General features: G+C 43.2%; 1 long non-coding RNA gene across 2 annotated transcripts in view; it reads left to right on the forward strand.

Annotated features, from left to right (window-relative positions):
* The window catches only part of LOC127689279 (uncharacterized), a 47,375-nt gene that overhangs the window by 20,329 nt on the left and 12,561 nt on the right, over positions 1-14,485 (forward strand). The window contains exon 2 of one of the 2 annotated variants that reach the window (XR_007978874.1): positions 2,979-3,055. The exons of the other annotated variant lie outside the window; for it this stretch is intronic. This is a non-coding gene — a long non-coding RNA (uncharacterized LOC127689279). The remainder of the gene's footprint in view (positions 1-2,978; positions 3,056-14,485) is intronic. 2 annotated transcript variants of the gene reach the window in all.

The raw sequence follows: 14,485 nt of genomic DNA on the forward strand, positions 1-14,485 counted from the left end.
TTTATGACAGAACCTTATTTTAGGTGTCTCTGGAAGCCAGGAAATGTTGAGAGTTGCCATTTTGAGGGTATTCAATAGATTTGACTGAATAAAGGAAAATAAAGTTAAGTGATTCTTTTTTTTTTTTTATTGAATATCATCTTCATTTACATTGCCAATGGTAAAACCTTTCCTGATATCTCCTATCTGGATATCCCCTCTCCCCTAAGACTCCCAACCCCTCCCCCTCCACCTTCCCCCTGCCTCCACATATATGCCTCTCCACCTGGCACACTCCCTCTTCCCTACACTCAGTTTCCCTTTGTCGGGGCCTCTGTTGAGCCTTTACCTGACCAAGAACCATTCCTCTCACTGATGCCCAACAAGGCCTTCCTCTGCCACGTTTTTGACTGGAACCATGTGTGCCTCTTGGTTGATGGTTCAGTTCCTGGGAGTCTTGGGGTGTCTGGATGGCCGAAATAATTGTTCTTCCCATGGGGCTGTAAACTCCTTCAGATCCTCTGGACCATACTCCAGCTCCTCCATTGGGATCCCATGCCCAGTCCAATAGTTGGTTGCTAGCATCTGCCTCTGTATTTGTAAGGCTCTGGTAGGGCCACTCCGGAGACAACCATGGCATGCTCCTTTTGGTATACACTTCTTGTCATCCATAGTGGTGTTGGGGTTTGTTGACTCTTTATAGGATGAATCCCCAGGTAGGGCAGTTTCTGGGTGGCCTTTACTTTAGTCTTTAAGTTAAGTGATTCTTAATAGGTGGTAAAATTTACCATTTTACTAGGCTATTTTTTTCTTCTCTTTGTGACAGCCTTGGCTGTCTTGGAATATACTTTGTAGAGTAGGCTAGCCTCAAATTCACAAAGATCTACCTATCTACATAGCAGGTAGATCTACCTATCTACCTGCTAGGATTAAAAATGTGTGCCACCAAAAAAAAAAAAATGTGTGCCACCAAGCCCCACAAATTTAGCCAGGTTTTAAAAAAAGAGACTGAAGGCACTATGTGTATCAAATCCTAGTCCAACCAAAACTAGGTTGGACTCTCTCTCTAGATCTGCCCAGCATTTCACCAGGAAGCTCCAGATCCCTTCAACAGCAGTTCCCTTTCTATGCTCTTAGCTGATGGTAATCATTTTCTTCTGTTTCTATCAATTTGCCAATTTTAAGTAACTTGTGTAAGTATAATTATATACTATCAGTCTTCATGTGTTTAATTCTCTCAGCATATTTTCATAATATATACGGGCCAGTTATAGAACTTCAGTTATAGAACTTCATTCTTTGTTAAGTTTGAATGTATTTCACTGAAATGTGTATTAGGCCCATTTACCCACTCATGCTGATGGACATGGGCTATGTCTACCTTTTGGCTATTGCAAACATTGCTGCTACGAACACTGATGTATAAGTGTGTGGCTGAGGCTCTGCTCAATTATTCGGTGTACATGCCTAGAAGTAGAACTGCTGGATAATATGGCAAGTGTGTGCTTAGCCTTTTGTTCAGCCACCATTCTGTTTTCTAGAAAAAATAGGGTAGACCTTTCCTACACATCTGCAAACTCATGCATAGCAATAGCAGGTCTTGCAATCCATGAATGTCATTCTTTTCCCATTTTTCTTTGTTTTTTTTTTTCAGAAACTTTTATTTATTGAAATAGTCTCATGCCTCCAGTTTCACCAGTGCATGTTTTCTTCAGTCCTTCATTGAATGGTCTTTGGCGCCATTGTTTTTATTTTTATTATTATAATTATTTTTGTGTACAAAAAGATCTAGCCATATAGCCACAGGATGTCAGAAGTATAATGCTTGTGCTTCAGCTCCCAGACACATATGTGCAATATATATTTATTAAATCGTGTTTAATTCTCTAACATATCTAAAAATTTTATGTGGAGTGTATGCTATATGTGTATAGGCTCCCGTGGAGGCCAGAATGATGACAGATCCCCTGGAGCTGGAGTTATAGGTGGCTGTCAGCTGTCTAACATGAGCTCTGGGAACTGAACTCAGCTCCTCTGAAAGACTAACAAGTGCTCTTAGGAGCTGAGCCATCTACAGAGTCACTGATAAAGACTAATAATTGTTGTTTTGCTATTTGTTTTTATATGAATGAGAGCTTTCTTTTGTTTGTTTGTTTGGATAGCCCTGGCTGCTCTGGAATTCACTTTGTAGAGCAGGCTAACCTTGAATTTAGAGACAAGGCTGTCTCTCCCTCCTGGGTAGTGGGATTGGGGGCAAGTATTACCGTTCCCAGCTGCTTTTATTGGTCCTGATAATATTTTGCCCCTGGCTTCTCTTGTATTTACTTAATGATTTGGATTCCTTTTTCGTTTCCCTTTGTATATATTCTAACACAATATTGTATAGCGACTGTAGTTATATCGCACCCCCAGTTATGATTTGATCTTTTTTTGTTTTGTTTTTTTTGTTTTTGTTTTTGTTTTTTGTTTTTTTGTTTTTTGGATTTGGTTTTTCGAGACAGGGTTTCTCTATTTAGCCCTGGATGTCCTGGAACTCACTCTGTAGACCAGGCTGGTCTCGAACTCAGAAATCTGCCTGTCTCTGCCTCCCAGAGTGCTGGGATTACAGGCGTGCGCCACCTCCGCCCGGCTGATTTGATCTTATTTCCAATCATATACAAAATCCCTCTTCAGATCTGCCCTCCCACCCAATGTTATTGATGTTATTAATTACATTTTTGTATGCTTTGTTTTTTTTTTTTTGTTGTTTTTTGTTTTTTGGATTTTGGTTTTTTTTCGAGACAGGGTTTTTCTGTATAGCCCTGGCTGTCCAGGAACTCACTGTAGACCAGGCTGGCCTCGAACTCAGAAATCCGCCTTCCTCTGCCTCCCAGAGTGCTGGGATTACAGGCGTACGCCACCCCCTGCCCGGCTTTTGTATGCTAATATTAGCTTCTTAGGTGTGCTACAATAAAATAAGGCAAAATTTGTTTATCCATGACAAATTGGTTGTCTCACAGGTGAGAAGCCAGTAGGACTGTCCCCTTCTGAGGCTACGGAAGAAACAAATGAAGAGGAAGGCCATGACTGCTCCTAGGTATGGTTTAGGAGAAAGTTTGTTGTAGATGAAGGGAAGAGCATGGGTACAGGCAGAGACAGCTGGGAGAATAAGAGCAAACATTACCCCTGAGCTGGGTCATGTGACCCCGAGCCTGGTCATGTGACACTGAACCAGGTCATGTGAGGAGAGGGGGAAGGGAAGAGCCAGACCTAAAGGCCAGGAGGGTAAAGGGTAGATCTAGGGGGCCAGATAAATAAAAATGATTGTCTTATATAGGGAAGGGCAGTTGGGGAAGGGTATCCTAGTCCATAGGCTAGAGTCCTTGAGGTAGGGCTTGGGGCATGCCAGCCGTACTCTGTAAGGAGGTAGGGACTGAGGAATGCTGGGAGAACCTGGCGCGCCAGGTCTACTTTGATGTATCAAATAGGCACCTCAGCTGTTTGTCTGGGTTTGGAACCTAACATGGCCGTTCTATAGTGTCCTGACAACCTTTGTTCTTTGGCTTGTGGAAAGCCTTTGATACGGGCCTTCATTTTGACTCTTGTTCTTCTTGTGGTAGCCTCCTGTGTGCATCTCCAGTGGATGGTCCTCTGATACCTGCCTTCCTTCAGATTCTCATTCTTCATGTGGTAGCCTCCTGTGCGCTTGTCTCCCATGCTTTCTTTCTTTTTCTATTAGGACAATAGTCACAGTAGATTCAGAGCTCCCCCACTGCATTGTGACCTCATCTTAACTTATGGTGTCTGTAATGATGTAACCCATAGCTAGACACATTTGGATGGATTGAAAGTTGGAGCTTCTGCCAGGCAGTGGTGGTGCACACCTTTAATCCAAATACTTGGGAGGCAGAGGCAGGCAAATTTAAGAGTTCAAGGCTAGCCTGGTCTACAGAGTGAGTTGCAGGACAGCCAGGGCTGTTACAAGAGAAACCCTGTCTCAAAAAACCAAACCAAACCAAACCAAACCCCCCCCCCCCAAAAAAAATGAAAGTTGGAGCTTCAAGATACAGATTTGAGAAGAACATAATCCACACCCAGGACTCAACAGCATACCTGTATTAAAAATGTTTAACTTTGTCTTCAAAGTTCTTTGGTGAGTGCTGGGTCTTACACCCAGCACTGCCTGCCTGCTCAACAGTAATTCAAGATGGTCCTATTAGAAGTATTTCACCGCCACAGGTGGTGGTGACGCACACCTATAATCCCAGCACTCTGGGAGGCAGAGGTAGGCGAATTTAAGAGTTCAAGGCTAGCCTGGTCTACAGAGTGAGCTCCAGGACAGCCAGGGCTATACAGAGAAACCCTGTCTTGAAAAAACCAAATCCAAAAATAAAATAAAATAAAATAAAATAAAATAAAATAAAATAAAAAAAAGCATTTCACCATATAACTATGAGTTTCTACCTAACATCCCTTAATTTTTTTTAAAAGATTTATTTATTTATTAATGTAAGTACACTGTAGCTGTCTTCAGACACTCCAGAAGAGGGCCTCAGATCTCGTTACGGATGGTTGTGAACCACCTTGTGATTGCTGGGATTTGAACTCGGGACCTTTGGAAGAGCAGTCAGTGCTCTTAACCACTGAGACATCTCACCAGACCCCTTAATTTTTTTTTAAAGATTTATTTATTCATTATATGTAAGTACACTGTAGCTGTCTTCAGACACCGCAGAAGAGGGCATCAGATGTTATTACGGATGATTGTGAGCCACTATGTAGTTGCTGGGATTTGAACTCAGGACCTTAGGAAGAGCAGTCCGAGATCTTAACCACTGAGCCATCTCTCCAGCCCCATCCTTTAATTCTAACTTACTGGACTCTCTTTAACAATTATAGGGCCCATTTAGGTGATAATGAACTTTGTCAGCTTCTGTTTTATAATATAATGAATGCCTTGGCACTTCAATTTTGAGGAAACAGTTTGCAGGATTGTGAGTTGGCAGTTTATAATCTTTCACAACTTTAAATGTCATTCTGCATCATCCTGACCTCTAAGAATTTTGGTGTGAGATCTGGTGGTGTTTATTGAACCACGTGTTGAACCACACTCTTCTTGGTGCTCTCAATGGACTTTGACTTGAAAGTTTGACTTACAAAGTGTCTTGATGCCAGTTTGTCTTACTTAGTATGCACCTGGCTTCTCTGCAGTGGTCAGATAAATGCACTTCATCAAATGTGTGGTGCTTTGACTATGGTTTATTTAACACCCACACCCACACCCACAGATGTCTGTAAATTTCCTTAGTCTCTGTTCACTTTACTTCATTCTCTTTTCTTTCTGTTTTTCAAAACCTGTAATTTCAGATGACCCGTCCCTACTCTGATCCTTCTCTTTTTCTGGTCACTCAGACAGGCTGCCAGTTCCTTCTCGTGAAAACTTCATTTCGATCCTGACGCTTCATAGCTCTAGAGTTTCTGTTTGGTTTTGTTTTATTCTTTCCCGTCTCTTGGTTAATATTAAAACTTCAGCAATGCATTGTATGCCCCTCATCTGCCCAGGCTGCATTAGCAGAATAATATAAAAGTTAGACATTCAGTTTCCCAGCCAAAATATTGGCCGTCATGGTATTTGGTGTGAGGTCAATGCCTGTGCGTTGGTCCATGGCTATCGTGTTTTTTATTTGTCTGCGCATGGCAGGAGGGTGAGAGAGGCTCCCATGGGCCTCTTCTCTGAGGCCACTAATTTCATGACATGGCGTGCTCGTGCTCTGATTACCTCCCACAGGCCCAGTTCTCTATCATAACCTGAGGTGTCGGGAATTCAGCTATGAGGTTTGGATAGACATACACTCCCAAACCACTGCATTCTTTTTCTGTTTTCCTTTGTTTCTTGGTCCACATTTTCTTTTAACCCTTGGATCGTATTTCGATTTTTGTATAGTAAATCTGGTGTCTGGGTGTCCTCACAGACATCTCTCTCTCTCTGTCTCTCTCTGTCTCTCTCTGTCTCTCTCTGTCTCTCTCTGTCTCTCTCTGTCTCTCTCTGTCTCTCTCTGTCTCTCTCTCTCTCTCTTTTAGTTAGATGCTTTGTATGGCTTGGCCCTTTGGTTGATATTGTTGGGAATTAAAGTATGGTGACTCTGGAAACAAAATTCCTGCCCCAGTGTTTGCACTTTTGTTTTTTCACAGTCCGAAGGCTGTCATAGTCTGTTGGTTCAAGAGTTTTCTTAGTTACATTTGTAGAAGGTAGCTTTTGCTGTGTTTAATCGCTGAGTTCTTGACTTCCTTTGATCATATTTCGACAAAGAGTTTCCTGCATGTCAGGAGCTTTCCCAGTATTTAAAGGGTCCTTCTTCTGTGCTGAGGCATTTCTTCAGCCTGGATTCAGCACTGCTTGTGCCTCCAAACCAGCCTGAAGAACAATCATGTGTTCTTGGGTCTCTTCTGACCTAGGACCTTGTTTGTACCTGAGTGTAGCGTCCTAAACCTTCTCGTACACAGCTGTTTCAAATATTTAAAATCCAACTTTCCTAGACGCAAACGAAGCTTGTCTTCTATCCATTCAGTTCTACCATAATGCCTTTTAAGAAAAGTGCCTTTCTCACCGAGCCGCCCGCCCTCCTTCCTCCTGGAAGGAGGTTGGTTCCAGAATCTGTGAATCCGCAATCCCTTTACAGCAGTAGTTCTCAACCACAACCATAAGATTATTTTCTTTGCTACTTCAGAACTATAATTTTGCTAATGCTATGAATCGTAACATAAATATCTATGTTTCTCATTGGTCCCAGGTGACCCATATGAAAGGGTCGTTTGAGCTGGGCCGTGGTGGCGCATGCCTTTAATCCCAGCACTTGGGAGGCAGAGGCAGGCGGATTTCTGAGTTCGAGGCCAGCCTAGTCTACAGAGTGAGTTCCAGGACATCCAGGGCTATACAGAGAAACCCTGTCTTGCAAAACCAAATAAATAAATAAATAAATAAATAAATAAATAAATAAATAAATAAATAAATAAAATAAAATAAATGGGTCGTTTGACCCCCCCAAAGGGGTCTTGACCCACACAGGTCGAGAGCCACTACCTTACAGACTTAAGAGTAGTGCCATCCATTTTTTCCTGTTTGAATTTTGAGTTAGACAAGACAGAGACAAACTCCTTGTATCAGTCTTTAAGTGTCTTCCATATAGTTTAGAATAATTATACATAATCACACACACACACACACACACACACACACACACACACACACAAGATCTGCTCTCTTCCCTTTGATTCAAGGGAGAAACCTATATCCAGGTTCATTTCTGTACCAAAGCTACTGCCATGCTGAAAATAGAGATGGGTGGGTGGTGCCTAGGGTTAAGGTACAAAACACTCTTGTCACCATTTAATTAGTGACTGTAACCTAGCTTCTAGAGCCATTCAATTCATCCTGCATCCCTATGTTTCTACAGGAGAGTGGACCATAGAACGTTCTAGTCTGCCTTGACTGCTGTCTTCCTTGTCAACATAATTTTGCTTCCGTTTGTACTGTCACCAAGGGCACCACAGGAACATGGCCAGCAACAGAAATGCATGGTCATAAAACAACATGACAGCAAAGTCAGTCTCAGCTCTTTAGAGCAACTCAGGAGGAGCCTGGTTGGTGAATTACAAAGAAGAATCTCCAAGGACACCAGTGACAGTTGAGAGCAGAAGAGGTTGTGAGGTGTAAGTTCTGTCTAGGTAGTAAATTGCAGAAGAGCCGGGCTCTGCTGACAGTGTGGGCAGCTGCAGTCACAGGCTGTGAGCGGTTGGGTCTGATTTCTGGATGTGAACTTAATCCCAGATCATGAATGGTCTTAACCGGTGCCAGAAGTGACCAAGTAGAAGAGCATGCGAAAAGAATGAGATGACTTGTTCTGGAAGCACATTAGAGACTCCCCTCAGGATCCAAAGCCCTGTCTAATTCACTCTATTCCTCAGGATGCTTGTCATATCAGCTTGTCCTTGCACGCCTGGGGTTTGCAATTTTATCTCAGAAGTGACTTTTGGAGGTAAGCTTTTGAACTGTTTCTGTCTCTCCAATTCTGTACTAATTTCTCTTTTGTATCATCTCCTTTCCCTCTCAAGTTCCTTCTTCAGTTTATCGCAGTTTGCTTTCTACCCCTCAGTGAAATATGCTTCAAAGCTTAACCTGCCAAGAAAATTCATACTAGGATAGATATGGCTAATAAGCACAAATATAAACATTTTAAGAAACTATTTACATTTGAGCAGAAGTTTATATTTCAGGCTAAAAGAAGAAAAGGTCTCATTGTAAAACTACGTAGCAAATACTCCAGAGGAAAGAGAATTTTTGAGAGGATCTTCTCAAAACTCAGAATTTTTTTTTGTTGTTTTCTAAATATAATCTGATCTACATGGTCAGTATAAGGAAAGTCCAAATCAAAACGGGCTTCAGAAAAACACATTCCTTCTCCTGGTATAAAAAGAAACTCTGGGCACATTCCAGTTATGACATCATTGGAATCATGGTCCTTCCTACCAAAGACACAGGGGACAGCCACTTTGCTTTAGAAAAAGAAAGGTTGAAGAGTTAACTATTAAAGAGATTTAGAACTCTTTCATTGCAGATAATAGGGAGCCTCATGAAACGAAATTAAATTGTAAAAAATCCTTTATGTGAAGGACTTAGAAATGTCACTCTCTGAATTCGATACAAGCATTGTAAAACTCAATTTCTTTTAGTTGGGGTCACTATTGCTGTGATGAAACACCAGGACCCAAAGCAAGTTGGGGAGGAAAAGGTTTATTTGACTTACATTTTCATCTCCCTGTTTATCATTGAAGGAAGTCAAGACAGGAACTAAACAGTGCAGAAGCCCAGAGGCAGGAGCTGAAGCAGAGGCCAGTGCTGCCTGCTGCCCATCATGGCTTGCTCAGTCTGCGTTTTTGTAGAACCCAGGATCACCAGCCAAGGGATGGCACCACCCACAGTGGGCTGGGTCCTCCCCCATCAATCATTAATTTAGAAAATGCTCTACAAGCTTGCCCATAGCCTCATCTTTTGGGGGATATTTTCCTAATCGAGGCTCCCTCCTCTGAGATGAGTTTAGTTTGTGTCAAGTTGACATAAAACTACCCAGCACAATTCCCAACAACCACAGTGGCCTGCATTGAACGCTTACAAGACCTATCCTATCAAGGACAGGTTAACCGAAGGGGAAGGACTTATCCTTTAATTATGAACTATTGGTTTTGATAGTTTGAGGGAGAGGTGAAATCACTGTCTTTAGTTGTGTACCCAGTACTGAGCCTACTCAGATCCAATTGATAGCTCCACACCATGGTCACACAGACAGCCCTGGTTAATCTTGGCGAGTCACAAAACAAGGTTAGTAGACTTGAACAGGAGAGAGAGAGAGAGAGAGAGAGAGAGAGAGAGAGAGAGAGAGAGAGAGAGAGAGAGAGAGAGAGAGAGAGAGAAAGAAGAAGAAGAAGAAGGAGGAGGAGGAGGAGGAGGAGGAGGAGGAGGAGAAAAGATAGGAGAGAAAAGAGAGGGAGGGAGGTGAGAGGAGGGAGGGAGAGAGAGATTTGTTGGAAAGAACGAAGGTAGTGGTGAGGTGGGAAAGTGAGATTGGTTGGCATACATTGCATGTACATTCAAAATTGTCCATGTATACATTTTTAGGTTTTGTTTGTTTTTGAGACAATTTCTCTCTGTAGCCCTGACTGTCCTGGATCTCATTCTGTAGATCAGGCTGACCTCAAACTCAAGGGATCTGCCTGTCTCTGCCTCCCAAATGCTGGATTAAAGGTGTGCCCTACCACTGCCTGGCCAAATTTTTATTAGTAAATCAATAATGAAAAAGTACCAACAATCAATAAAAAAAGAGTCATAAACTTTTATATAAGCCGTTCTTGTTAGCTTGCGATCAAGGCTGAGTGCAGAGATGCAGAGGGCTCCTCTTCATTTCCTAGTCCAGCTTGGCTTTGTTTTCCTCACACAGCTTTAAGCCGTATGTTAGAGGACACAGCAATGTCGTATGTTAGAGGACACAGCAATGTCTTATCTCCCGGTTTAGCAATCCCGATAGAAAGCACTTCTTCATTCAGAGATCCTACTAAGGGACATTATAATGCTTTGTCCAGGACACATGTCTCACGCTCATTCAGTCACTGTGTCGTAGCAGACGTTGTCTAGGGACTATGCCCAGAAATAGACACCAAACCATGTTAGTCATAATCTGAAGCTAAGGAGTTATATTTGTAATCACATAAACCACTCTTCTTACACTGCATCTTCCATTAAGCTCACTCAACAGCTTTTTCTCATTTCATCTAGTCGCCTGTTCATGACCTCAAAGGCTAACAATATTCCCCACAGTGGTCAGGTCGGGAAGTAACTTAATGTCTGCGTTCGTTCCACTTTCTCAGCTTGGCTCTTTCTTTGAGTGTGTTGTTTAAGCTAGCTGGTGGAAGATGAGAGTGGAAGGTCGGGATTTGAATTTCATGAATTGTTTAGCTTCATTTGGAAGGAGAATAAAGCTCCCTCAACCAGAGTGTCTCTACTCGGCCATCTGAGCCAGAGGCTTAGCAAATGTCTGCTTCATCTGTGGTCATTGGAGGTCAGAGCAAGAGACTGTAGATGGTTCGTGTCATTTAAACCTACTACCGTCACCTAAACTACTCACTGGCAGTGTTCTCCTGAGAACTAGAGGCTGCTATGGGTTACTGTGCATACATGGAGTGTTCAGAATGTCCAGACAAGTTTGCTAGCAAGCTAGAAGCCTATCCTACAAACGTGCAACCCCCCCTTCCATCTGTCCAGAAAATGTCTCCCTGACACCACTAGGATGTAAACTCCCCTGAACTTTTCTTTCCTTCCTTCCTTCCTTCCTTCCTTCCTTCCTTCCTTCCTTCCTTCCTTCCTTCCTTCCTTCCTTCCTTCCTTCCTTCCTGCCTTCTTTTCAAGATTTATTTATTATATGTAAGTACACTGTAGCTGTCTTCAGACACCCCAGAAGAGAGTATCAGATCTCATTACAGATGGTTGTGAGTCACCATTTGGTTGCTGGGATTTGAACCTCTGGAAGAGCAGTCAGTGCTCTTAACCACTGAGCCATCTCTCCAACCCTTCCCTGAACTTCTGTCTTAAGTTTTCCTTCATCCCCTACTACACTCTCCTCCTTGGAATTGTTAAGTAGATGGTCACTTCAGGGAAATGCAGTGCTCACTTCCTCCATAACTCCAGTACCTAGCATGGCTGATGACATTTGGGAGGCTCTTAGTATTTGTGGAGAGATTAGTAGAGACGGGCCTTATGCAGTGAGAAACTGGATAACATAGTTATCACTTGGGTTTAGGGGATTTGGAGTCAAATAGCCTGCTTTGTCTTCCAGTCCATAGAGCTGGTGTACCGCTGCGTGTGTTTGGTAACTGTTAAGACTGCTCCCTGCTCAGTTAGCCTGTACTCTGTAGACAAAGGGCAGCTGGCTCACGGTAGTGGGCTGTGACAGCTCTTAGTTCCCTGCCAGACTCTTAGAGTCTTCAGCACGTCTGCCCCACAGTTTCTCTCTCACACAGTCTGGTTGACAGTAACTTAATCCCCTTCCTTGGGTTTCTCTGATCGTCTGCCCTGTGTCGTCCTCTCCTCCGTCCACTGCTGTCTGAGCGCCTCATACTTCAGCAACCATGTGGGACTAAAGCAAAAGTGAGTTCATCCGCAGAGCATGTGCTCGGGCAGCCAAGTCCTCCAGGTTTGAATAAAATGACCCAATCCATTTGGTATTCGCTGGGAAGTCACACAGGGACATGTCCATTCTGGATGTCCCTCACATGGGCCAGGTGCTGCTTCAGCTAGATTTGCCTAAGGTCCTTGACTGGTACTCTGAGTGGGAGGCACTAGAGGTCAGACTCTACCTTACATCTCTCACACCACCCTGCCCCTCCTCCCTTTAGCCACTGGCTTTGATTTGATGATGGCTTTCAACCGAAACTCCCATTCCTAACCCCAGTTGGCCTCTTCCCAAATTGGAATCCTCACCTGGACTATAGCTGCAAATTTGAAAGACCCAAAAGAGGTAATGGACAATTTCATCTCAAAGGGGTAAAGACTCAACACTGGCTAATGAGTTATATTCCAATGTACAATGTCCCCTCACTGTGTATTATGTGTCAGCTCTCGAGACTTGAAAGAGACACTGTGTAATGTCTGCTCATTAATCGAGAATAATCCCAGTGACGCAGTACTGCATACCAGCCGAGCCTGTCGCTCCCATACCCAACAGCTTGCGATTGCTGGGCTGTCCTTGCATGGCAACCTTTCTCACAGTTTGAGGAACAGAAGCAGAGACGGACTCTAATATCAACAACTTCCCATTCTGAGAGAAAAGGACCCATTTTAGATGGGACAGATTTGAGTTTCTTCTCCCTAGAAACTGATGATGCGCCTGCAATTTCCATTGTCTGTTGGCCAAATATTAGGTCATGGGACTGTTTCTTCCTGATAACCTTGGGGAATGTATCTGGCCAAAAAAGAAAAAAAAAGTATGCTTAAAAAAAAGAAGATTTTATTTACTTTATGTATCTGAGTGCTCTATCTGCATGTACACCTGCGTGCCAGAAGAGGGCATCAGACCCCGTTACAGATGGATGTGAGCCACCATGTGGTTTCTGGGAATTGAACTCAGTACCTCTGGAAGAGCAGCCAGTGCTCTTAACCACTGAGCCATCTCTCCATCTCTTAAAACATACGGAATATTTTAAGTATTAATATTCTTAATTCTTAAGATCTGAGTACAAGTTACTGAAAATTTAACTTAAACTGTTTTAGGAAAAATGTTCAAAAGCTTATACAGCTGCAAAGTCCTGGAATAGAATGTCTTTGGCACATCTACATTCTAGGCTCAAAAAAAAAAAACCAAGGTTTGGTCTTTTGCATCCCACACCTCTGGAGACTTTTGCACGTCTGGTGGCTGAAGAAGCTTCAGATTGTGCAGGCTTTATTCTCCTCCATGCCTTCTTGGCTTCAGTAGCTCCGGAGACACAGCCGTAGTAGAGCTTCTGTCGCTGAATCTCACTTGATCAGTCTGTGTCATGGTCCTCATTAGGAGCTGACGATGATAGCTAGAGAAAATGCACCTTGTGGATTGGCTAGGCCTGGGCCGTTCTTGTCTTTGGAGTGGGAAGGCACTATTGAATTTCCCACCAGAATCGTGTGAACTAGTCATGGAGGCTGCTGCTGATTCTCCGAGAGAATCCAGATACTGTGGTTGTAAACTTAGGGAGCAGATACTGAGCTAGCAAAAACGAGTGGAGGTACTGTTCTTCCCTCCAATTTCAGGAATGTCTTGGTAGCCTGGTACTTTATGTTCAGGATTTCTCCCAAACCCTACCCATTAATAAAAATGTCTCTTCACTGAAAGCCAGCCTTGTGTTGTATGTTACACTCTCTCATTGAGTTGGTTTTTCTTATTGTTGTTATCTGAAACAGTATTTCTCTGTGGCTGTCCTTGAACTCACAGAGCTCTACCTGCCTCTGCTTCCCGAGTGCTGAGATTAAAGGTGTGCACCAAATGCCTGGCTCCCAGTGAGTCTTTGTGATTGATGATCTTATCTGAGAGGAATGGTTAGCCTCTTTTCTTAATAAGGAAAGGAGGTATTGGAGGTTAAGTGACATGGTCAAAGACTTGAGGACTAAAAGTGGGTCAATACACAGCCGCAGGCCACCTCTGCAGCCCCAGCTCACTCTCCTGTGTGTATAGCTCAGATTTGCTCATGGGCAAGAGTCTTTACTGAATTTACTAAAAATACAGCTTTCCAGGAACTCCCCCCAACAGACTTTGATTCAGTAATCTAGCTTAACCTTGAGGATCTTTTTTCTTTTCTTTTTTTTTTTTTTTATTATATGTGAGTACACTGCAGCTGTCTTTAGACACTCCAGAAGAGGGCATCAGATCTCATTACGCATGGTTGTGAGCCACCATGTGGTTGCTGGGATTTGAACTCAAGACCTCTGGAAGAGCAGCCAGTGCTCTTAACCACTGAGCCATCTTTCCAGCCCGAGGATCTTTTTTCAAGTGTGTGCAGTAGATTTTACTAGTGAACAAAGAGGAAATGTATAATCCCAGACTGCCCCTTATAAGTTAAAACTTCCAGAAAGGGTCACGCACCAAACCTAACCCTTGTTTCCTCTTCTTTTCTCCATGGAGAGAATTGCTGTAGCTTCAAAATATGCTTAGTCTAGTCTCTAGGACAGCCCTCTAACCTTATTCTTCAAAAAGGAATGAAATAGGCTGAAGGGTTGGGTCTGTGGTTGCAGCAAAATCACAAGAACCCAAGTTTGGATCCGAACACCTGTGTAACAAGCCGTACATCTGAAGGACACCTGCAACCTGTCTCTGAGAGGGGAGAGTTGGGAGGGTTGCTGGGGCTTGCTGGCTCTCAGCCTGTCTGAAAAACTGAGAGCACCAGGTTCAGAGCATAGATGTAGACACTCCTAAGTGAAATACTAGGACTCATACACTCTGTAGTTAAGGAGGTC

The sequence above is a fragment of the Apodemus sylvaticus genome, chromosome 7 (genome assembly GCF_947179515.1).
Source record: "Apodemus sylvaticus chromosome 7, mApoSyl1.1, whole genome shotgun sequence".
Lineage (NCBI taxonomy): Eukaryota > Metazoa > Chordata > Mammalia > Rodentia > Muridae > Apodemus > Apodemus sylvaticus.